Source organism: Periplaneta americana, chromosome 10, assembly GCF_040183065.1.
Source record: "Periplaneta americana isolate PAMFEO1 chromosome 10, P.americana_PAMFEO1_priV1, whole genome shotgun sequence".
NCBI lineage: Eukaryota > Metazoa > Arthropoda > Insecta > Blattodea > Blattidae > Periplaneta > Periplaneta americana.
Window position 1 is genome coordinate 130686630 of NC_091126.1, and position 27763 is coordinate 130714392.

Here is a 27763-nt window from a genome sequence, read left to right on the forward strand (position 1 = left end):
AGCCAAGAGGAGGGGTTACAATGTAGTCACGATCGCAATTTTTGATGAGCAGACAAACTCGAACGTTTAATAAACGAGGGTGGGATAAGACGAGGTCGAATTTCGCGAGGTCGGTGTAATTGTGCTCTACGAGACTACAGATATATTGGTCTGGCTGAGCTCGAATCTCCAAGATGATACAATGTGATTGGCTCGACGGGGTACATTCGTCTAGACCAGACACCTAACTACTCCTTGTGAAATGCCTGGCGTTAGGGTCAAACCTGGACGTTGTCTATACCTACTTGGATCGGATGTTCAACCAGCGTTGGGCGGAACGCTGGGAAGCAATATCAAACACCATAGGGCTTAAAGAGCACACTCCGATTTGGAGGGTTCTCCAGGTCAGGTGCAAGCGATATATTGTCCTTGATTTAGTAATTAGCTAGGTGAAATATCCCACGATCAGCTCTGTATTCGAAGGAATGCATCTGATCTTTGAGAACAGATAGCTTAAATGTGGCCTTCCGTCTCTTTTCCAGTTGATCCTCCAAGGTCAAATGGTTTTCTGCTGTAAGATATTAGTGTAGACGTCTCTAATAGACAAATGCCTCGTCAAGTTAATAGTGACGCGCATGAATGGCTTAGTAATTGTCCCATTGTCGCTATCTACTTCTATAAAAGCAACACTGAAGTAATTCGATATCATGGAGTACGTTAATAAAATTTTACGTATTCCAATATATTTATTTGTATGAAATGACTATGCTTCATCACATTTTTATTTCCAGAGGAATATTTACTTCCTCGATAAGGTGTATGAACTCACGAAATATCGTATTTAATTGTAACCAGTACTTTGTTTCCCGAATTAGTATAAATCAGTACAATTTCGAAAAAGAACTACAACGCAGCAACACTCAAATCTCCACAAGAATTTAGATTATGCATGTTGTATTAGTTCCTTTCACAAACAGCATCGTTGAACATATCGTGAACTTTTCATATTTGGAAGAGGATTTTCCTCAACATTACAATAGAATTATAGACGGTGACCAAATTTGAACCCAACGATTTCATGTAATTTCAAAATATAGACGCAACTGAAGTGCTCTTGATGCGTAAGGAATACAAATACACTCGTAGAGATACAAGTCAATACAATGTGAGGGAGAAACTGCGGAGAGTGACTGCTGTGAATTCTGTAACCCACATCCAAATCACTTGAACGCTCTAGCGACTGTTTTGTATGCATGATTCTGGAGCGTTCAAGTATAGAATGCAAGTTTATTCTTTAATAAAACCAGTCAAATACCAACACTGCACACATTTTGAAGATCTGCGAAGGCTGATTTGCAATACTTTTACGAAGGCCTAGCAGAGAACTCTGAAATATTTGGACACATCTTTGATACAAATTCTGAACTATACAACCTGGCCTGAAACAGTGACAACGTTGAGTAATGTCCAAAGATACATATTGCAAGATGATGCCCATGGCACGCGAAAACGAGATTTTTCAGATTTCAATCAAATTTAGACAATCTTTCCATATGCCTTCGCAGTGATTGATATCTCAACTATCTCTATAAGCGTGAGGTTTGCAAGTCTCAATAACACATGTGGTTACATGTTGTCGATATATTTACAATGTCGCACGGGAAATGCCCATGAAGTTTTGTAACATTTCCCCAAATATATTACGATTTCATTCCTATAACAAAACTGAAACACTAAAGCTTTTAAGTGATTAGAGAAAGTTCGTTTAGTAACAATTAGGCGTATTTTATATCGAGTTTTCACTCTGACTGACTGGAGTAATTCAACGAGTTTACAGAATAATTCCGACTATATCTGACTACACAGAATCAAATGGGGTTAGCAGATAGCTCTCAACATGCTGTGACACACGTCTCTGTGGGCACTTCTGTTGTACAGCATGCTATATATCCAGTGGAGTCATTGTAATTTCGTAACAACCGGTTCTCTCCGCTAGTAACTAAAAATTTCATAATTTTAATAACAAAATATTAAGTTAAAAATAGAGGGTTACAAATAAAAGAAAATTTCAATGTAACAATCTATTGCAGAATTGTGAAGAGTAATTTAAAAACTCACAAATGCTGAATTGTGCCGCGAAGAAGGCAAGTAGCCTACAAAATATTCACAATACCAACTAACTCTGGATATCTGACCACACCGAAAAATTATTTTTAAAACACTGGAAGGGGCATTTCCACATGCAATTATATCTATAGGGATCGTATTTTTTAGTGAAATGAAACTGGTAATCGGTGTTAAATCTTACATAATTTCGTGATTATTTCGTGAAATAAGTTGTGAAATATATTATGCTATGTTTAATCTAAAGTTTCTATTTTTTTACACATATCAGCATCACCAAAATATAAAGTAAGCATTTACGTACAATCATTTGTGCGATAGTCTATATTTTCGTGTATGCAGAAATGCTCCTTTCACTGTCAACATAGACATAGACATAGGGAACCACACTTTCTGTAAAAAAAATTCACACTAAATACATTGTGGTCCTTTTCTAGTTCCCTAAAAATTTCTTCGCGTTAAAATATAGCCTGCAGTGCACAACATATGCAGAAAAATATTGGCGAACGATTTATGTAAAACACATTGTTCAATCTTTGCAGCAGTCGACTACAGACATCGATAATATTTCGAAAGCCGTAGAGACTGAAAGCGTGTGTAAACAATATATGTATGGAGAAAATATAGAGATATTGACGTTACCAAACAATTAACAAATTGAAACTAATCACGAACATGATTTTTTAACAATATTGAATAAAATGTAGATGCATATTTCGTATGTTTTGCGATAGAGACATTTCGTGGTTATCGATCCAAATATTGCTTTATTTCGAACGTCTGCAAATTTGAAGCCCATTTGCGATCATCAAGGTTTCAAGTTTGCAGACGTATCGTAATTTCTATCCTGACTGCACATTTGGATAGGAAGCAATATTGTTTATTTTTACATTATGTTTTCTTAGATATTAAGAGGCTCAATTTCCTGTTAAATTAATCTTCTTCCTGTCTATAAAACTTTTTTTTTTTAATTTCAAATATTTAACAAGCGGTTTTATGAACTGCGATATATTTAACAAGCGGTTCGGGCCAACCGGCTGCATGACACTACTGTATATTATTTCGGTCATAATTTTAATGCACTTGAGGTTAAAATAGTTACTCAGATCCTGGTCCTGTTATGAAGGGACGGACGTTCCAGCAATACTTCACTGTAGAAATACCACGCCACCATGCGGAAGGATCGACTCGTCCAGCCTCTCGCAATCGCTTAATCCATTCTTCTCCTGTATCTCGAGTGTGGTCAAATCTTGTGACGTTGCTCCTTCATGACATGTCTCAAGACTTTCCAGTCGAGCTGAAACAGAACAAAGACTCAATTTAAATCGGACACAACACAGACAATAAGCTTAATCTTTTCCATTATCAACCTGCTATAAACTATCGGTTTTACTAATAAACCGTGTATAGTTTTATACGAAACTTCTGCAGAGTTGGGACAGAAAACGTTACTAATAAACAGACGCAGGATTTTTAGGCACTAAAAATTAAAGTTTTAGGTGTCTAAAATTAGGTCAAAATTTAATAAATTAGACTACTTTTAATAAAACTAGGCATTTTTGACACACATTATCAAAGATTCAAACATATTTAACTGAAATTATATATAAAATACACTAAACATGGCACAAAGAGAGTATTTAAGAAATGGAGGCAGACAACTGTATATTATATAAACACCTGCAGCCAAGACCAGCAACGACCAGTTCTGATGAAGGCCAATAACAGGCCGAAACATGTTAACAAGGTAACAAAAATTTAACACGTGAAAGTTATATAATAAGTTTTCCAAAATAATTATTACTCTAGGTTATTCAAATTCAGTCCATGCTCATTCTTTTTTGTAATTATCTAGACAGTACATCGCTAGAATTTTTTTTATATCATCTACAGTTAATTTATGTCTTGTCAATAACAATCATTTTGAAAGCAGAAAAATTTCTACTGAAATTGATGTAAGAGAAGCAAATTTTAAATTAGCTATAGTAGAAACATCTATACCAACTGGGTCATATACATTTTCCCCCAATAACATTCTTGATGCTTTTTCCAACAAAGTGATTGATTAAACTGAAAAGTCGACTGAGTCCTATCATAGACTATAATTTCAGTTTATTTGCTTGTAAGAAAATATTAAACTGAGAAAATAAAGTGCAAAGTTAATTTTCCACCATACAATCATCCTCACAAATGAGACCAGTTTTATAAAACAAGCTAAAAACGCTAAATACTAACAAAAATGCTATGAAATCCTAAATGTTTCTTTATCTCACTTTTAAAACGCGAATTTTGTAATTTAATATGCTAAAATCTATAATATCTAGTAACACTATTGCAGAAAAGTCTTTAAAATGTCGAAATTAGTCTGAATTCGTGAATGTTTCAAACTATATTTCGTGAAAAAATAGATTTCGTGAATAGACCAATATTTATTGTTTCATTGCGATCACAAAATTAACGGTCAGGTACCATTCGAATACCAAATTTAACCTTTTACTAAGCAAGTTAACACATTTCACGTTTTCGTTATTGGTAAAAAAATTTGTGCCCCTAGAAGATAAAGTTTCTGCAAAGGATTTTTCAACTGATTATGCTTATTCATTGACTCAATTATTAACAGAAGTCCTAAGAAAAGTTATCTCATTGGTTTCGTATGATTTGGACAGTGTAAGATGGTGTGTGTAGTAGCACGTACCCATGCAGAGTGAGAAGTACGGGTGAAAATATTTTATTTAAAAATATATAAAACACCCAATTTATTTTTTCCCTTGCTCTAACACTTTTTTTTCTAAATTTGTCAGGTATTTTATGGTGTGATTTTTACGAACGATCATAGTATGAAATACCTGTAAGACTACGTATCTTTCGATCGCATGTAATCCAGCATAAACATTCTGTGTGACATTTTATGAGTTATTAACGTCGCTCACCAACATTCAACGTAATAGAATGATTCACTGATGCTGAATTAGACTATATTCATATAATGTAAGAACAGCAAAGGAATCTTCAAAAGTAGGAAAGGAGATCTACTGGCCACGATTCCAAAATCGTGGATTCCAAGTGGACTAATGTTCGCTGCTGTGCACCATAATCCGAGATACTGGATTTCTTCCCCCTAGGATCGAGAAACTTGCACCAAACGTGACGTAGATTTAGGCCTATTTTTATTTATGAAGCTTAAAGTTTGAAATTTTGCATTAAATTTATATTACTATGATGAAAAGGAAAGTAAATTTATAATAACCGTTGGTATTTAATGTACATTAGGCTGACTAGAAATACTTTTCTTTGTATTTATTACTTTTCAGAAGACGCCAAATTAAGTTTCCAGTAGTTTGTCTATATCTGTATGCTTCCTTTCGGGTTTGGATGAAACTTTGTTGATATTTATCGTGCATCTGAAACCAGCACAGTCTGGCGCAGGTCGGCGGAACAGTCTTTCGGGTCACTACTGACTGGGAGTCACGTGCAACCACACTGCCTGCCTTTTTGTGAGAAAAGGTTGACGGCAGGCGAACGATACCGTACGTAAGCACACTCACGAAGACCTGAATGAGGTTTTGCCTGTCTCTGGTCCTTATGGGTAGCACGCTTCTCGAGGTCGTCGTGTGCGCGAGGTTCTTTGCCGCTCCTATTTAGTCATTCGACAGCTGGAACCACAGATTTTGGCGAATGACCGTGCTGAAAGTGCCAGTCGACGAGCTACTGTCGTCCTATATGAATGAGATGACGATAACTCTCTCCATCGTTGTTTATATATTTTTTTTGTATTTTCACAGCCTCTGCTCATATTATTATTAAACATACAAATGAAACGGTACAGTCCGAGTGGATAATTTGTAGCGTACAGTAAGTGACTTTCGTTCGCAATGATTTTACAGCATGTCTCGTACATTTTCCAAATTAGAATTAAAAACATTGCATATCCAGAACCAAGAAATTATTGCTAATGTTTATCATTTAACGAAGCGAGAGGCGAAAAATTGGTATGAATTGTATCGAACTGTGTTCCCAAACATTCATAACAAACAGTCAAAGTACAAGAACGAGTTGCGGAAGCAACAGGAATCTTCGACTCGTCTGATATCAAGAGTGTCAAATAACCATAAGAGGAACACAGAAATAAGATCGACACACCAGGCAAGAAACTTCGTGTTCCAAATGATTAATGGAAATAAATGAATATGAGAATTTAATTCACGCGTAACATGTGTTTACAAGGAATGGTAATCGTTGGACAATAAGGCGGTCTTCAGCAATAGTTCGAGAAATGTCGTCGATTCGATTCTTGTGTTTAGTATAATACTGTAGTTGTCGAGCTTGAATTTTTTTAACGTAACAATTCCTACATCTGTCTCATCCGCCGTTAACAGATTTAAATCTGTATTTATTAATACTCCCCCATTATCAACTACGGAACGTACAAAATGTTTAACATTTTCACTATCTTCATAGTCTGTGTCAGCAATTTCGCTTCTTTTCCAGGAACAAGGTCCTGTTTGTGGCGGTCTTCTGAAACGAAGGGCCAGGTATGAATGTGCATTTTGCCCATCGAAACTGCGGCGCATGACCAAATAATAATTCTGCCGCTACTGCTCGCAGGCCATGTGTGGTGAATACCAGGGGAAATCGTGCATTGATTGTGATGAAAAGGATTATAAGTCGCTGCACGAATGATTGCAGATTTCGAGAGACATTGGCGCTGCGTTATACGATACGATCCAGTGTTTATGCTTTAGTTCGCCTACTGGCCGCCGGAAATCATTCGTGCAACGAGTAATACATTGTGAAAAAAGTGTGAGCCTTTATGTTTGTCAACAGTGTTGTACCCAATTGTAACTTTATGTCACTAAGATAAGTGATAATAGGACCGTAGTCTGTCAGACTACTGTTTAGTAATGCTTTTTCGTAGCATAGTTTAGTAATCTAGAGCTAAGATGGAATTTCAAAGGAAAATCTGCAAATGTCTCAGGACTGCCCAAAATACCCTCCGCTAGCATGGCTACATGCATCATTCCGTAGTTTCATTCGACTTCTAGATGCGCTGAATTATCGGAGAATTTCGGAAATGTTTCGCAGCCTTCCACAATACGACCACGAAGACTCCCTGCATATTGCATTATGGTTACATGCTCAAGCGATTTTAATGTCCAACAAATAAAATTCTAATGAATTTGGATCAGGCTGCGTGGAGGACACTTAATTGGTCCACCTCTAGCTAGCTAGCCAGCAGCCACGGAAATTTATATTAAGAAATGGACGAACACAGACACTAAAATAAGGAGTTCCACCGTGCATTAAGTAGTCCGTTTCATTCTATTGGTAATAGATCACTTTCTAGCAGAATAGGTTAAGTTGTTCTTCAGTAACACTATCTTAGTTCGTTGAAGTTTTAGGAAGAGAGTTCTAACAAGGAAATAGAATTTCCAGAATTAAGTATGATAATATAACGTATTTTAATCCTCTAGATGCGAGTATCGCTTCCCCAAAATTTTGACGTAACCTCTAATTGCACTCTCTATAGCTCTGGCTTGTGGAATTTTTTCTCTTATAATGCAGCGAGAAGGTAATTATTAGGTATGTAGTATAATATCCGATGTGCGACAATCTTAAGTCTATTCCTTTAAAAGCAAACTATGGGAAAATTTTAAACTTAAATAGGAACATACACAGTTCACCTTCGAAAACTTTAAACAAGTAAAACATAATGAACGTGGTAGGTGTAAAACTTCAGCTTGCATATTAATTTACAAAGTGATGTAGTAAAATAGAATTTATCGAAAAAGTTCGAGAAAAAATGTTATAGCAGCAATATTATATGGTCACTAAACGTTCACAGTACAAAGGCTAGGAGATAGGTAATTTAGACCAAGTATAAAGAAAATTCTGCAAATTTCCTTCCGAATATTGAGTTTATCGTCTGTAGACCTATTCTATTAATAAAATATTTAAATCTAGAATTTCTACGAGTATGCAACAATAGCAAATTAATTTTGAATGTATTGGCTACTGGTATATACTTATTTATAAAAACTTTTTTTTTAGTATTTTTCTGAAACTCGTCCATTCTGACTATTTTTATATGTTAAAAAGCGATGGAAACTATTTCCCTGGTGTAATTGACCATTTAAAAGCTATCACATGTATCACGTCCTCTCATCTTTGTAAAAAATTCTAAAGACGTAAATATAATTTAATACATATCGTTCCCTGCAAGACAGAGTATCGTAAGCACCATTTTGCTTACGATACTTAGCCAAAATGGTGATTAATAGGCTTACGATAGTCAAAGTTAAAACCAAATTATCAGAGGGAAACAAATTGTTGGGGCTGACGGAACTTTTATAGTCAATGCGCAGTCCTAGACAATTTATTCTAAGCACCATAACTCATTTTCGGTAAAAATTGCGCTTGCTATACATTGTCTTGTAGGGGATATCATCCCACTCCCAGCAAAATAGTGTCGTAATTAGGAAATTGTGATTTGCAAAGATATGCTATTTTCTAGTAAAATACTGCTCTTTAAATATTTTAATAGATACCAAAACCTTCGATAATTTACCATTTTATTAGTAGAATTTCATACTTCCGACTAGCAAAACAGTGTTGGAAATAATCTACGAAAATAGTATGTGATTTTCGACGCAAGACAGTATTTTAATGGATGTACGATATTATGACCTATACAACGTTACTGGAGAATTTGATACGGAACTTACGTTTTTTGGTAGATTGAGAGTTTTCGTAAGGCCGAGAATCAGCGAAAGGTTAGGTTAGGATTGTTAGAATTTTGGTATACTTTGCATAAATATTATATAACGTCGTCACCATCTTTGTTTCATCTGTGGGACGTAATATGGATGTATCGTATTCTTGTGTGATCCCTTCCAGAACTTCATTTCCATGGTACTTAAACTTCTCAAAAGGTGGTCAGAGCATGACTGGCACACATCAACTTTTTATATGGTTCTTTGCGCCAAAAAATGTTTCTATGGTTTCTAACACTTGGAAATACAGGGACATCATTTTATTTTTACTTCAATTTTTATTGTACCCGAGTTTCTGAATGTACTTCACTCCCATCCCCTGTACTACTAAACTTCCAACCGTTCTCCACACAGAACCAAGCATATACAGTCAAAGTCACCTTACAGTCATAGTAAACGAACAGTACTGAATTAGTGAGTATAGTACGTTCCAGAAATATGTCCGCGTTTTCCAGTGACGAAAGAGCTTTCAATATTGAATCATATTTTCACACAGGTACTGTCGTCCGTCTGCCTACTTCGCACCCCGGTTTCCCCCACCCGCTTCTGCTCGCCCCTCTCTAAAGACTAGTGGCTGGGCTGTCTTAGCTCTTTTCTGAAAACATTAATTTCTATTAGGAATTAGACGTCTACGTAATATTATACAACTGTTTAAAATAACTTAAATAAAAGGGCCTCGTTAATTAACTGTCACATGATTTCCCTCCTTTCGACGACCCTGCGACAAAACCACTTGGACGGACAGTAGATTGGTTTTTTTATTTTTATTTTAGTAGGTTATTTTACGACGCTTTATCAACATCTTTGGTTATTTAGCGTCTGAATGAGATGAAGGTGATAAAGCCGGTGAAATGAGTCCGGGGTCCAACACAGAAAGTTACCCAGCATTTGCTCATATTGGGTTGAGGGAAAACCCCGGAAAAAAACTCAACCAGGTAAAGGCTGGTACACAATAAACCGGGAACGGAAACGGCAACGAGAACGAGAACGGAAATAATATTGAAATAAATGTATTTAAATGTGAGCATTCACAATAGTTAATTGTGAATGCTCACATTTAAATACATTTATTTCAACATTATTTCCGTTCTCGTTTCCGTTACCGGTTTATTGTGAACCAGCCTTAACTTTCCCCTGCCGGGAATCGAACCCAGGCCACCTGGTTTCGCAACCAGACGCGCTAACCTTTACTCCACAGGTGTGGACGATAGTAGATAGCATGTCTGAGTAATTTTATCTTTTCGGATCGGGCAGAGGAGAAGATTGAATTTAGAGTACGTAAGGTACTTATTCTGTAACTTCATCCCTCTTAGCCGGTGATAGTGCATCTCCCTGCTTTAGCCCGCAGTGAATTGGAAAAGCATCAGATAGAAACTGACCTATACGGACCCTTCACCTGACATAATTAGGGACATTAAATCCAGACGATTGAGATGGACAGGGCATGTAGCACGTATGGGCGAATCCAGAAATGCATATAGAGTGTTAGTTGGGAGACCGGAGGGAAAAAGACCTTTGGGGAGGCCGAGACGTAGATGGGAGGATAATATTAAAATGGATTTGAGGGATGTGGGATATGATGATAAAGACTGGATTAATCTTGCACAGGATAGGGACCGATGGCGGGCTTATGTGAGGGCGGCAATGAACCTTCGGGTTCCTTAAAAGCCATTTGTAAGTAAGGTACTTTTTATAGAGTAGGTACAAAATTATTTCAACATGAGTTACTAGTACGAAGGACGAAACTGGTAATTAGAATTAAGTAAAATAGTCTATAGTGCGATTATATGCACAAAAGAACTGAAGCCTCTATCGAAATGAACGGCTACCATTTTCAAAATTGTGCTTAAATATCCATATTATGATTATTTTTCAATTTAACTTCACTCTCTATATTGTACGCAAATGTGCTGTAGACAGTATAATGTACACTGCATAATGAATACGTCCAAATGGACAGCTCAGTTCATGAGTAAAGACACTTATTGTTAATTCAGTACTATATTTTGATTAAAGAAAAACCTAATGAAAATTATCAAACTCAAAATCGCGATATTTCCTACTTTACGTAAATGGATGAACTAGTTTTCTTCCCTCCTATACCTAGTCAAGAGATTTATTTATATTTTACGCCAGTAGTCTATCATCGAACTCCAGACGTGGTAGGGGGTAGCAAACTGTGTTCTCCACCGTTAATCCAAAGATATAGCCAGGTTAATATTAGAAATGTTAGTAAAAATAAAATGATGTCCCTGTATATCTGAATTGATAAAAAAAAACACAAAGCAAGGCATATCAAACTTGAACAGATCAAACCTCGCCTGTCACTGATCCTAGAAGTTACGAAATATCGTATTCTGTGTAAATACCATACATATATGAAAGGCGTAGTACCAAAAGCGTGAACAAACCAAACCCAACTTGTTACTAATCCTTGACCTTACGAAAAACAGATTTATTTTTTCAGATATATGTAGGCTATATTTGTATCTGACCAATATCATTTAAAAATTTAGCCTACACATATGACAACTGAGAAACTGTTTAGATAAAGAGTAATTATTTTCTTTGGTGTCAAATTGAACGTTGGTCATTATGGTGGACATTATGGAGGATCAGTTAACAGGTTTGGTTTGTCCTGGTTTTTGGTTCGCCTTACATATTATAGGTTTTTTTGATAGGCATACCAAAAACCTGAACAGACCAAACCTAATCTGTCACTGATCCTCGGTGTCCGACATAATGGCCCACGTTCAATCTGGCACAGAAGAAAATAATTACTATCTAAAGAAATCTTAATCAAGAAAGAAATTAAGATAGGAGACATCTTAAACCCTACCTCTTACCCCATTATGGATGAAATTAAAACTAAAAATAAACCAGTAAAAAGATGGACTGCGATAAATAACAAAAGTGTAAACTTGATCAGTTACACAGATCGACACTATTTTTAACGTAGTATGAAGGTAATTTACAAATTCTACTCCACAAATTTAAACAAAAAGCAAGCGATTATTACACGACAATCTCAAATGAAATGAAACTATTAGCAGTATCAAGAAAACCTAGAAGAGTAAAATTGGAAATCGATAGTAACATAATAGAACAAACAATGCAATTTAAATATGTAGGCATTGAGATTAATAGCACAAACAAATAATCAAGCGCATACTGCTGACAATACCATAAGGAATAACTTAATAAAGCCACGAGTAGGATATACAAATCAGTTGTAAAATCAGTACGTACTTATGGTGTGAATCCAGAGCAGTAAGACAAAGAAAGAACAGAAATTAAACAAAGATTTTAAGAATTACAACAAAAATCTTTCAGATATAAAATCAGAAGCGAAATAATTAGGAATTAACGCAAAGTTGGACCTGTGAAGAAGTGAATAATTGATAGAAAAATTAAATGGGACACATTGACCGTATCAGGGACCAGATTAGTGAAACAAATTAGAGATTGGAAACCAAATGGAAAGAAGTATAGGCCGCACAAAATGGAGATTCGAGGATACGTTATCACAGCATTGATGAATTGGCAACAATTTGCAGGGTTGATGAGAAAAGGAAAATTATTTGTATTTGTAAAGTTATACAAACTCGGTTTCATTTCATCATGAAATAAGTAAACAATTCCGACGTCTGTCCCGTGTGTGCTTGTTAGCGAGACCTCAGATTCAATGTTTCTTTTTAACTTAGGTTTCAATTATGTACAGAAGGATGCAATACACCGCTCGAATTGAAGAAATGGCGAAGACTGTCTCGATGGTTAGAATAGCAGCGGTTCAATACAAGTTTTGTTAAATCAAAACATAAGTTACGTCGGCAGACAATCTAGAAAATTCCACGACCGACGTCGAATCCACTGCAAGTTCCAAAAACATCCGAACAACTTCCTACCAAAAGTCTACTAAAAGTCTAGGTAATCATACTGTACGTAGTTTGCTCACATATCCCGTTTTTGTACTGAATGTGATATGCATCAAAATGTGGGTTTTACTTTACTCTTTCCTAAGAAATTACAATATAATTTTTATCGATTCTTCCTTTTACCTTCTTCCCCCCCCCATTCTCCTCTACTTTTTCTCACCCACTTTATCGCACGTTTCACGTTATACAGGGTGGAATGGGTATAAGTGCCGTCCTTTTCACAGTCGTCGGAAACGGTCTACAGAATCACAAAATCTCCATACAACATATGGTCAAAACTTGATAGTTTTCTCGGAAAAAAATATTTGATTTTATTTGCGTTATACTGCTTATATCATTAGTAAAATTACGAAAACAATTACATAAGTAGGCATATCTCGCAAAGAGTTAATATTAGTTTAAATATTTGTGTGTTCTATTAGTTTTCGTGAAAGTAAATAAAAATGCACGCTTCAATTTGTTAATACTCTGGTGTGAGACGTGGCAACGTACAACAGGCAGTACTCTGCACAGACCTAAGTACAAGCCAGCTGAGTTAAACTCCCTGTCCATAGCTCTGCTGCCGAGCTGATGGCAGTTCAGTACAGGGTATTCGATAAACATACAATGTCATTCACAGTTTAGGAATATTATGTTATTAATTTATGTAGAAAGTCGTAATATTCAAGTGAGGCAAGAAAGATATACCGTCAACGTTTTCCTCAAAGAGTACATAATCTGCGAACTCTTGTAGTAGTTTCTCAAATTATTAGAAACTACTGTAGAAGTCTCTCACACAATCATAAATTTGTTTAAAATGATACCGCTTTACGGAAGCGGGAGAGATTAAAACGTTACATTAGAAAAAAAGGTTGGTGTAATTTTGTGCAGAAAACCATTGTTTATTCTTTAGACGTACAATTAGAAAATGAAGCAATATTGTTAAATAAAATGTAAATTTACCATAATGTTCTATTAATGAGATTGAAAGTTTCTATTATCTGCTCGCTTTATGTAAATAACAGAATTGTCATAGTCGCTCCTGCATTAGAACAGAGCATTGTTTTGTACCTGTATGTCTGCACCCGCTTGAGCTATACTGTACTTCTAAACACCCTCCTCCCCGCTTGAGCTGTACTGTGTATTTCTGAACTCCCTCTTCTCTATCCAGCAACATTGCAAAACGTCTATTATTGTAAACTTTATTCATTAGTTAAATATTGCAATTATAAAAAAAATAAGGACTTTTTTCTTCCTTAGGACATATATAATCATCAGTTATAATAATGGAACTTATATCCCTTACACCCTGTATAATTTACCTTATTTACAGTCTGCAAGGTTTCAATCCAAGAAACTTTTGATTTAGTCACGCTTTACACCACAGGGACATCATTTTATTTTCACTAACATTTTTAATATTAACCTGTCTATATCTTTGGATTAAAGGTCTAGAACCGGAAACACCACTTGCTCCCCCTTCCAAGACTGGAATTCGATGATACTGGTGTAAAATACAAATCACTTTACTAGGTATAGGAGGGAAGAAAAGTAGTTCATCCATTTATGTAAACTAGGAAATATCGCGATTTTGAGTTTGATAATTTTCATTAGGTTTTTGTTTAATCAAAATGCAGTACTGTATTAACAATAAGTGTTTTTACTCACGAATTGAGCTATCCATTCGGACGTATTCATTATGCATTGTATATTATACTGTGTACAGCACATTAGCGTACAATATAGAGAATGAAGTTAAATTGAAAAATAATCATAATATGGATATTTAAACACATTTTTGAAAATGTGTGGCCGTTCATTTCGATACAGGCTTCAGTTCTTTTGTGCATATTATCGCACTATAGACTATTGTACCTAATTCCAATTACCAGTTTCGTCCTTCATACTAGTAACTCATGTTGAAATAATTCTATACAGCGCCGTAAAATAACCTAATAAAATAAAATAAAATAAAAAATTCTATACCTACTCTATAAAAGAGTACCTTACGTACTGTAAATTTAATCTTCACTTCTTCCCGATCCGAAAAGATAAAATTACTCAGAAATGATACCTACTGTCCGATAAAGTCGTTTTGTCGCAGGGTCGTAGAAAAGGGGGGAAATCACGTGACAGTTAATTACTTAACGAGACCCTTTTATTTAAGTTATTTTAAACAGTTGTATAATATTACGTAGACGTCCAATTCCTAACAGAAATTAATGTTTCCAGAAAAGAGCTAAGACAGCCCAGCTATTAGACTTTACAGAGGGGCGAACAGAAGCAGGTGGGAGAAACCTGGATGCGACGTAGGGAAACGGACGACATTACCTGTGCGAAAATATGATTCAATATTGAAAGCTCTTTCGTCACTGAGAAACGCGAACATATTTCTGGAACGTACTATACTCACTAACTCAGTACTGCATACGCGGCCTTAGGTCTGTGTGGAGGACGATTGGAAGTTTACTAGTAGAAGGGGTGGGAGTGAAATACATTCAGAAACTCGGGTACAATAAATATTGAAGTAAAAATAAAATGATGTCCCTGTACTACGCTATGAAGCGAGTTGGACTTAAAATATTCCACTTATTATTTGTTTATAAATACACAATATATGACGTCAGGTTAAAAGTCACTGCTTGAAACTAAGGTCAGTAGAAATTGCTTCGTATTAGCTATGTCTCAGTTCAATTCGGGACGTAATTTCGTATTTGTTGCCCCCCCTCCAAGTTCGCCTGCTTGGGGTGTCGCCACCATACATCCACTAGCGTACAATAAAAACAGTATTAAAACCAACGAAATAACCAGGGACAACAAGTGGTATTTCCAGTGAGGTTAAGTTATTGGAGCTGAAAGAATCTGAGAGGTAAAATTAAATTTAGAAATCTAATTTATTGATTTAATAAATAAACATGTTGTAAAATAATAAAATTACTACTGTCACATTTACATTACTTAATCCACTAATGAAAGCTGTCTTTCAAATATTCCCTATAAATGTAATTCACGAGCACTATAACACCAGGTGAACTAACGGTATTTAAGGGATTTGTTAAGGACATGAAGTCGTGTATATCCAGTGTTCAGAGTCATCGTTAAAAGCGAACAAATACAACGCAAACTTGCAAAAGCTCGTCTGTAAACTTGAGACAGCGAACACGTGAAAGGTGAGTACAAAACCAGCATATGAGAACGGTTAATTACCAAAGTCTAATTCAAGAGTAAGTAGTACATCACTTGCGTTATTTCGATCACAGCACCCTCTATCGAAACTATGTAATAATTTTAACAAAGATGACATGTACGTCGTCGTCTCTTCGGTGATTAACTATTAATTTTGGTTATTTCAGATCATTTACTCCAAATTACATCGTGAATTCAGCACTCCATTACACTACCTTAGAGGTGGTTTTCTGAATAAATTTATTGCGGAATAATGAAGTAAATAGCATTATCAAAAAATTTCAAGAAAAAAGGCGGTAATTTCTTACAAGCCCGACTCATCCAAGATAGCGACCGAAAAATTCTCGAAGTTACTGCTAACTTTACAATGCCACTTTACACCAAATCGAACAAATTAAACTAAAATTTAAGTATTTTTTAATATGACAGTTTTATTTGGAATACAGTGTGACTGTGAAGTTACCACTACCTTTGAATCTTTCCGATGTATGATAGTAACCCCCCCCCCATTATATTTTCACCATAACCCTATTATAATGTGTACACAAAAAATTGACATACTTGCTGTATCTGCAAAGACAATATGCATTATATATACACAATACAACGAGGGGGGCTTGGGACTGACGCCCCCCGTCATTTTCCCATTATACTTTCACCATAACCCTTCTATATTATAGTTAAACCATCAAAAACTGACAATATGGAACACATACCAGTATCAATGTTACGTTAATGCGTATGAGATGCAAGATTATTCCAAAAGTGGCATATGTGAAAAGCCAACACACACAACTTACGAGTATCCGATCGCCACGGAGTTCAGAACTGAAATGATGAAGTATTAGCTACATTAATGCCTTTAGCTATCACCTCATTTAGCCCATTTAACCAACGGAAATCAGACGTCAGTCCCGTGTGTGGTGAGTGGAGATGAAGATTGACAAAACCGAAATACATTAAATTTCGATTCACATATACGGAACGTCAACGTCACAGACCGTCACCGTCACGTCCAATGGGAACTCGTTCGCATTTAACGGCAAGTGGCCGTCAGTTTTCTGGCGTCATGACGGGTAGAGAAGTGTGCTCTTAATATCTATATTTAACACACAAAAGCTTACGATATTTGGTATTTGGCTGGATTAAGAAAAGGCCGAAAAAAAAAAAAAAAGAACATAGATGAGGATGATACCAGATTTTGTCTCAACGGGTGTAAACTGTGGCAACTATGTTTTAAAATTTATGTACAAGTAAAGGCTGGTTCACAATAAACCGGAAACGAGAATCGGAACGAAAACGAAAACTGTAAAATTGTTAAAATTTATACATTTAAATGTGAGCAATCACAATTAACGAAAAGCTTGCCGGAACCCGAGATCGGGACCGGAGAGTTGGCCAAGTTTCAAATTTGGCGTTCACGTGTCCGATCACAGCCCACTAAATTCATTCTATTGCCATCTAAGAGCTATTTTGTCGTCGTATATTTTGTAGCAAGAAGACCGTGACATAACCTATGCATTATTTTGTTCTGTGCTGTGCATCATGGAGCAAGTTTCATTTGATGAGATTCTAATTTTGAGTGTTGAGGGAAATCCTCACGTTTACGATAAGCGGCGCGTCTTGTATAAAGATGAGAAAATTAAGGAGAATTCGTGGCTTTCAATAGCTGCATCTTTGAACACCGATCGGAAGCGAATCATATTTTATTACTGTATTGGTTGCATTACACACTACATATTCACGCTTCAATTCAATAACTACTGTTGTGTTCATTTTTCTTGTATTACAAATGTTTCTTCTCTATTTTACGTTATGGTAAACTTAAAATAGGTTGTGATAATAAAGATGCATGGGCGTATTTATAGTACCGTACCTAATGAAATGTTTCAGTTGAAATTTCGAAGTTTGTTAACCTGTGTTTATGTTGGCTGCCTTGTACTCATGAGAGAACGCCATTGGTCAATTATACACAAATAACATCAGAATGCGTAATATCAACTTCACATATCGTTATTGACATGTCGATATGCATAGTCATCTACGTTCTCGGTTTATTGTGGATCAAAAATGTTCATATTCACGTCCTCTGCTTCTCGTTTTCAGTCTGGTTCTCGTTCCCGGTTTATTGTGAACTAGCCTTAATTATGCAATAGTATGCAGCATTACAATTAACCGGTCATTATTAATTCATTTAATATTTGATATTAAAATCATGAAATTTACGGTTATGAGAGATGAGAACTGGGTGTTAAAAGCTTAGTACGCCACCAGTGCCTACAATCTTCATATTCGTGTTTTTCCTCTCCACTCCTAGTCTTCCTATTTTCTAATGCCGTTCTAAGCAGATCCCTTACTGAAATCCGCGTCGCTTTGCATTCAGGACCTACAAAATAATGAAATATGCGGTATAATCGAAAAAAATATATATATCGTTTAGTTCTCTTTGAGGGTTACCGAAATTCTTTAATATGTAAATTAATATCAAATTTTAAGCCACAGGCCTATCTCAGTCGGCTAGAGCGCTTGCCTGCCGATTCGGAGTCCCGTTCGAGAGTGGGTTCAATTCTCGTTTGGGCTAATTATCTGGTTGGTTTTTTCAGAGGTTTTCCCCAAGCATAAGGCAAATGTCAGGTAATCTATGGTGAATTCTCGGTTTCATCAAGCTAAATGTCTCTCCATCACCAATCCCATCGACGCTAAAAAGCCTCGTAGTTGATACAGCGTCGTTAACTAACCAAGTAGAGAATATCAAATGTCAACTTTTCCCCTTAAAATAATACGTGTCATGACACAAAGTAGGATGTGGGACTCACTTGAATGTGCAGCTGCGCTGTTATCTCTAGTAGAACAAATCGTTCACGTACAGGTCCCGTCACGTCAAAACAGTCTCCTCGAGAATCCCAGACGGTCCGTGACGTCGACTGTATAAATATGTGAACGCTACCACACAAAATCAGTGTTGCAATATTTTTATGTAACGTTACCGGTCCGTGATGTGACGACGTTCCGTATAATGTGAATCGACCTTAATACTAATCTGAACATTCATAATTTTACACAAGACAAAATTTTTTATCGTCTGTCAGCTTCAGATGTTACATAAAAAACAGGAATTTACTAAGCATGTATTAGGGCTTTCAAATATATTGCCTAAATTATCTTACAACTCTGAAAGGCCGCAAAAGGTTCTGAAGATAATTAAATATATTCGTACAGTTTCCCTGAAAAAGGATGAGACGATTGAATATTCCTAAGTCTCAGATGTGAGACACTGCGCATGATTGGAGACCAAAGCACCGATACACAAGATAACGAATATTGTGTTACTTAAATTCAGACTATTTGGTTTGTTACTAGCATCGTTCCGAAATTCACTTCAAAAACTGCAAAAAATATAATATTACGTAAATGAAAGATAAATATATACATAAATCGTGTAGTTAAATCGACAATGGACCTTCATGACTATATCGACACTCCACACAGAAAGGAAAGCTTTCATGTCGTTTCAATAGCTCAGACGGTAAGACTTCTGCGTGTTGTGTAGAAGAGTGCGAGTTCGATTCTTAGTCTATACAACGATTTTTTTGTGTAAATAACGTTGAAATAGATAAGAAACGTTGAAATAGAGTTTTACAAAGTCCTGAGATTAAGTGTTAATGATCGCAAACAATACAAAATTACAAGTTATAATATTATAAACGTTAATCTAATGAATGCATTTATACACACATATACAATGTAAATGCATATATATTAAAAACTAACAATTAAAATGAAATTATAAAAATATATATAATAATAGACAAACTTTTACAAAGGTTTAGAGTCCTTAGGCTATGTAATTTGTTGAGTAATTATTACAATATTTTATTAATAGCTTTCCCATATGTGTAAGAAATGCACTCGCACAAAACAATTTTTGTTAAAAGTATGGCTTTAGATTATTTCATTCTCACACCTTCAGTTAATTTTAACTATTTTATCTACGTGTTTGCAATAGTGTTTAATTTAGTATGCATTCAATTTTATTCATGTTATGATTGAATGGAAAAGCACTGTTGCAGTTATTGACTAATTACATATATTAATACTAATTATTAAATAAATCTGTTAAGTAATCAATTGCAGTATCCTTTGCAAAATCTTGAATGTTTAAGTTGTCAATAATATTTCTGTACTATATACTATAATACGTTAAAAGAATTTGCAATAGATTTGGGATCCTCCACTTTATAATCACTAATTTTAATGAAAAAATATTTTCTTTCTTAGGATATCTACAAGTTTAAATTTAATAATATTCCGAATAGATTTAATTGCATTATCTGAATTTTGTACTTTTCTATTCAAATATATTCTATTTCCCTCTTTCATAATTTTTGATAAATTACACTGTACTCCTTGCAGTATTTAAAAACATGAGGATCATTACATTGCAACTCATTACATATAGATTCTTCTTTTTAATACACGAGATTTTGAAGTCCCTGCGTTATCTACATGTTATTTATTACTTTTGAATTTTTTCACAACATTGAGTGGAGAAAATCCACTGAAGTGATTATGAAATTAAGTGAAAAATGCAATACATTAACTCTTAATATCAGTAGTACCAGTATCATATACGTTTTTCCAAGATTCATTTTGTAGACATAAATGTAAATAATCATTAGATACAACATTTACGATCCTTTCTTAGTTTTTAAATTAATATTTTGAAATTGTTCAGTGACATTGGAAACACTTAGGATTTGTTTATCATGTTCAGACAAGCCATTGATTATAGGTTCTGTCGAATACTAATTCAGTCTAATTCTGTGTACAAAACATTTATCAATGGCTGTGCTACTTCAGCTTAGATTTAATTAGATTAGTTTCGCAACAGTTGGACTTCCTGTTATATCCTGTTATTTAGATATTTAATTTAGGGTTGATTTATTAACTCTTACTATGCAAGATACCTCTTATTTCAATAATTCCTGATCACTTTAAATAGTCATTGTCTACACTAAAGTATTATCGTCATCCCTCATTTCTCATCGTAATGCCGAACCGACGTGACATGAGACAGCGAGTTATAGCTCTAGTTGAGGCTGGATATGGGGCTACATCTGCTGGCCGTTTGGTCGGTGTTCCTGGAAGTACAGCCGCGAGGTGACTTATCGTTACCAAAATTTAGGGGAGGTCGAAAATCGCCCTATTCCTGGGTGTCCGCGGATTTCTTCATTGGAAGAGGATGCTCTCTTATTCGAGACAGTTCGACAGGACCCCTTTCTGACTGCTAACGAAATAAGAGCAGTATCTAACTTTCCCGGCTCTTCACAGACTGTGATCAGCAGGTTGAGGAACAGCGGTATTAGGAGCCGGAGGGCTGCGCAAATGGAAATATTGGGGGAAGCACAAGCTGTCGACCGTCTTGCCTTCGCTACCAATCGAGTGGATTTCGATTGGAGAAATGTAATTTTCTCCGACGAAACAGCCATCTCGAGTGATTACGAAGGTCCTGTCCGTGTCTATCGTGAGGATGGTCTCCGACATGACCAGCGCTATGTGCACCGACGTGAAAGATCGGGGCGCTTTAGCATATCGTGTTGGGGGGTGGATGTCTTACGATGGACCTGGCGTTATAGAAGCATCTATGGCCGGTTTAATGCGGGAACTTACGAGCACATTCTGGAAAATATATTCCTTCCCTCCGCCCGAGAACGTTTTCCCGAAGGAACATTGCTCTTCCAGCAGGATAGCCATCCCGTGCACTATGCTGCAAGCATTTAAAGATGGTTTCAAAGGAGACCCAAGATCGAAATCATTAATTGGCCTCCGAAGTCACCTGATTTGAATGTCATCGAAAATTTATGGGTGCAATTAAAAAAGAGAAGGATAGTCCCTATGCCCACCGACGCCCTCGAAATTGAGACGAATTGTGGGATCAAGTTGTTGACACCTGGGAAGATCTCGCCGGGGATCAGAACTTATTTCACAATCTCGTGACATCCATGCCGGATCGACTTAGATCTGTAATAGAAGCTGATGGCATGTGGACAAGATTTTAAGTCAACAGGTCTATTTTTGTTTCTTATGATTTTTGTTTGAGGAAGAATACTTTTAACTTCTAAGTAAGTTTTATTTTTTTTTTTTGACGAGGTTCAGCCAACTTGTAAAACCCAGAAATTGGGCATAAATTATTCCATATTTTTCGACAAATTAGACAGTCGTGGAACTGAACAAATTAATTACACCTCAAAAAAAAAGTTTTACCCGGGAACGAACACGAGACGTTTCGGTTATACAGCGGAACCAACACGCTATTACATGAGCTACCGAGACAAGACAGTGACAGCAGCAGTCCAGAATGTAGATCCCTTAGCAGGCATTTGCCATTCGGAACAGTGAAGCAATGATATTTTGTGACTCGAGCTATGTTGTGAAATCCTGGCCTTAAATGGCAGTCTTCTTCGTGATCCTTATTCTGGTCCTTGTCCTTGTTGTGGTCCTTATAACAATTCTTGTACTATTTCTCACGTTATTTATCGTTATGTCGATATCGAGTGAACCGCGCTGTAGAACTTTAACTTCCGACGACCAAGAATCGTCTCATTCTTTTTAAGGGTAACTGTACGTATGCCTTCGACGTAACTGATAAATTTTTATGCATGTAAATTAAAGTAACCTCTCTAATATGCATTGAAAATTTGTTCACAACTTTTTATTTGCTCCACATGCTTGCGTAAGATTTGGGGAGCAAGTGAAAAATAAAATCTACGAAGAGGGCCCCGATTAGCGAGGTCAGAAAGATAATTTATTTCTCTGCCAAATTGATAAAGAAACAACCAAGTGGCCGTGGTATGTGACAAGGTTAGTGGGTTAGTTGAGGGGATCTATAACTAGGGTCACATACAGAGTGTAAGGAGTGTAAGTGCCATTATTTTAACTGATGATCGTTCATGTCATAAGAAAAAATGCCCTCAATTTTCTTCTAATTGCAATATTTAACTAATTATTAAAGTTTACAATATTAGGCGTTTGGCAACGTTGTTGGATGGGGAGAAGGAAGTTTACAAGTACACAGTACAGCTCTAGCGGATACAGACATACCGGTACAAAACAGATTCTCTGTTTTAATGCAACGGTGGACCATTGTTTACATAAAACGAACAGCAAATACAAACTTTCAATTTCATTAATAGAACTTTATGGTACACTTAGCGGCAAAAAGAATGGGCCGGCCGACAATTTCTAAGTTCGGACACCTGAGGAATTGTTCGACAGAGTTCTAGATGCGTGGGAGAAGATGGCCAAGAATTTAGACTTGTTCCATAATCTTGTGGACTCCATGCCGCGTAGAATAAGGGCAGATGTTGACGCAGGTAGTTTGTAGACGAGATACTAGTCCCCACCACAGCCTTGTTTTGTTAATATATTAACAAATTGTTTGTTTTTTTAATTTAATTATTTATTTGTGTTTGATATGCGTCCGTTGTTTTTAGGATGTGAAACAAGTATTTTTGTTTATACAGACCAGGTCTCACCTATTAATAGCCCACAGGTGATGGGCAATAATATTTTTACAAGGCAGGCATAACGAAGTTTGTTAACAAATGCCATTTCACATTTAAGCTAATAAATTAAGTAAAAGTTAAAATAAAAAAATTACCATACCAGGAGGCGAACTCACAACCTCTGGTACGGATGTCAGACTTCTTACCGCTGGGCCACACACTGCTCGTAAGGTATATTACTTTATAGACGGACGACTTTCAATGAAGAGACACCACAGCAATGCCTTGGCACTGGGTTACGTTTACACGAGTGAACCACGCGATAGAACTTGGCATTTATATCAACCAAGAGTCGGCCCATTCTTTTTGCCGCTAAGTGTACATTTCCATTTTATTTAACAATATTGGCCCATTTTTTAATTGTAGGCCTACGTCTAAAAATAAACAATGATTTACTGCACAAAATCACACGAACATTTTTTTAATGCAATATTTTAATCTCTCCCTCTTCCATAAAGCAGTATCATTTTGAAAGAAATTTCTGTTTGTGTGATTTTTTAAACGATGTAAGAGACTCCTAGTTTCTAATAACCGTTGAGAAACCCCGTACAAAAGTTCGCAGATAAGCAACTTTCATTGCGGAAAACACTGACGGTACATCCTTCTTGCCTCACTTGAATTAAGACTTTCTCCCTAAATTAATAACATATGATATTCCTGAACTGTGAATGACATTGTAAGTTTATTGAATACCTATATCGAACTGTCATTCGCTCGGCAGTAGACCTATGGACAGGGAGCTTAACTCAGCTGACATGTACTTACTGTACTCGCCAAACGTAGACGACCTCCCTTACATCACTTCTTAAAAACCAGTTCTGATAACTCAACTCAATGGCGGTGATTTATGGTGCGTCGCGTGCCTATTTGTATAACGCTGCGTTGTCACGTCTTACTAAGCGAATAATGGAGTAAGTGAATTATTTAAAAATAATATTAATGAAGTTTAATCCACGTAAAGAAACTGCAGAGAGACGGAATTCTGCATATTTAACAGTGTTTTTCATTAAAGTATATGTACATACAGAATACAGTACATAAAACAATGAAATTATTGCAACTGGCCATTTACTCAGTCAGTCATAGACATTTCGCTAGTCCGCGCTAATAGCGTGCTAAATTAGCCCTGGCTATCGACTGGTTACGTGTACAGGATTCATATCATATCGCTAACACTGGTTTATGAGTATGAAAAACGTTAGTTCGCTGATCACCCACCGGAAGCCCGCGCTAAGAATGTCTATGAATACGACCCTAGGTGACAATGATACACTCTTAGGGCCGTATTCATAGATATTCTTAGCGCGGGCTTTCGGTGGATGATCAGCGAACTAACTTTTTTCATATTCATAAACCAGTGTTAGCGATATGATACATGAATCCTGTTTAGCACGCTCGTAGCGCGGGCTAGCGAAATGTCTATGAATAACACCCTTCAAGTCTAAATTTCCTAGTCTGTGATCGGTAGTGGTATCTCCATTCAATAATTTCTTGTGATTCCGATCTAGCATTTTTTTTCTCTGTAAAACCTTGTAAGAAAAACCCATACTGTGCTAAAATCTGCATAAAGTTCTTTACTACTGTATGGAATTCATAACCTCTCCCTCTTGTTTTGTCACTCATAACTTGAATAAGTTTGTCGTTCGTGGGCGCCTCTCCTTTTTGGTAAAATTCAAACACCGTTCGTCACCATACACGGGACTATTCGTCCCTTGAAAAAAAAATCGCATATTTTATCGAATGCTTGTTTCGATTTTTCCTTCTGTTTCTACTATGGCGTTTCATATTTTTCAGAGCCTTTAATGTTCGAAATTTTGTTCACAGTCGTTAATCCAACACCTGTAGCAATGAAAGCGAGTTTATATTTCTTGTTTGTAAAACCCCGTATCCACTTAACTGAGTAAGAAACAAAATTACATTTTGTACTAGGTCTACTGTGTTTTCGCAACTTTGATCCTCTTCCTAACACTGGTTTTGTCCTTTTCTTTGGCGGCATTTTAAAATAAGAGGTACTTGCTTCACAACCATCCTCCACTACATCACTCGGGCACGCACTATCTAACCAAGGGCTAAAAATATTCCACATTTTATTTTACTTGACTGATAAGATTACTGAAAGAAGTTAATTCTGTGTGAGGTAATATAAAACAGACAACTGAAGTTCCACGAGCCACTTGCTCCTACAAATATACACAGGTTATGGCAACGCTATTATAAAGCAATTCAGTCATCGGACGCGGCCAACTGCATAACATATATTGTACAGATGTACATTGAGAGCACGTTGACGTGTCTTCTTTCCTCTGAGATGGGGGTCGTCTAAGTTCGATGATTATAGTAAGTCTGTGCAGAGTTACTTACTGTCTGGTGAACATGTCCCCAAGTCTCTTACACCAGAATATTAACAAATTTAAGAATGCAATTTTATTTAATTTCACGAAAAAGTAATAGAACACACATATGTATTTAAACTAATATTAACTCTTTGCTAGATATACCTACGCATGTAATCGTTTTCGTAATTTAGTAACGATATGAACAGTAGGCCTATAACGCGAAAAAAATAAATATTTTTTTCCGAGAAAACTATCAAGTTTTAACCCTATGTTGTATGGACAATTTTGATCCTGTAGACCGTCCCCTACGACTATGAAAAGGACACACATACCTTACACCTTGTATATCCCTTCAACTAACTCGCTAATCTTGTCACATAACATACCTCGGTCCCTTGGCAGTTTCTATAAACATTTTGCAGAGATAAAAATAATTACATTCATGTTTCGTGTTTTTCACTTTTATTTTCTTTTTCAACATGTTGCAAAACTCCTAAAATTGGAGAATTTTAAGAACAAAATTAACCATCAACTTGGCAGAGAAGTCCTAAGTTAAATATTCAAGAAAATAATATTAAAACAAGTAATTGTCCCGTATATTTTTAAAGGAAATAAATTGGACCCAAATTTCGTAAATATCGAAGTACAAAAAATACTTCACTGAACATTTTAAATGTTTAATTTGACTTACAGTAAGAGCCAAGAATCAGTCGCTGCTTTACCAGACCAATAGGAGAACGAAGACGCGATATGACGTCACGCACAATGGTAATACTTCAAATCGGAGGCTGCAGTCTCCGACAACCCATCTACCAATGCTTTTTTCTACCCCCCCCTACATCACTCCACTCACATTTTCATCCACTTCTCGCTTTCTTCCTCTACCTACTTTATTCTACTAACTTCTTTATATTAAATTAGAATACACGACTTGCCTTTGAATACGCAGAGATTCGATCGTAGGACCTAGAATCATTCGTTTAATAAACCACTGTCATGACCATTACGCTACAAATTCTTTGACAAACAAATCATTAAAAATTATGTTTGCGTACAATTAACATCAAATACTTCCATAGATATTAAACATACGACTACTACAGTAGACCTACAGTATATAATGGAACAATTAGTTTGCTATTAGCCGTATTACAGTTAATATGGCAAATAAGTCACGAATTATCTTATATCGTACATAGAACTAATATGATAAATATCCGAATGATTGCGTTACTACTCTTATCCCCTATCAATTGTCTTACTATACGTACGTATATTAAATCTATTCACTACGCTACTCCTTTAGTATTTTCTTAATTTTAATTGAGGTAAGTGAAATTTCCACATTTTTATTAAAATTGTTTTTCGTGCTTTCACTGTAATGTGCGGACATACGTGACATCGTATAGGCCTATTACGGCGTCCAACTTCTTGATCGGGAAAACCTAGACTCTTCCTTGGACACTACCGAATATTTCATGCGCAATGCTAAATCACTACATCAAAATTTAATACATTAGCGGAACGATCGCACAAGAAGTAAGGTATTTTATTTAAGGTTATAATTCCTGTAACAAAGTACAAGTCTGTCAACAACGGCTAGCAAGTCAAATGCATAATCAGACCTACCTGCATTCTCTCCCAGTTGAACTCTTTACTTCCATGGGTGAAGACAAATGGCTGTACGGTTTCACTTTATACAGAAACATCCTCTTCAACCAATGCGGTTCGAATTTTAACGTCTGTGTAGGTCTTACTTGGAAACTAGATGTACGTAAGTATATAAATATTTGTCAATATTGTTAATAATCCTGTTAATATTACTGGGTTGTAAATTTACGATCACAAATACAGTATGTATAACGTTCCAACTAAATCAAAATGATTAC

The 27763-nt window shown here is 36.0% G+C and overlaps 1 long non-coding RNA gene across 1 annotated transcript; it reads right to left on the reverse strand.

The window, feature by feature from the left end:
• Positions 1 to 617: 617 nt before the first annotated feature.
• Positions 618 to 27763, reverse strand: LOC138708030 (uncharacterized). The gene is made up of 2 exons (XR_011334546.1): positions 27504 to 27763; positions 618 to 3400 (listed from the first exon to the last, which is right to left on the reverse strand). It is a non-coding gene; the product is annotated as an uncharacterized lncRNA (long non-coding RNA).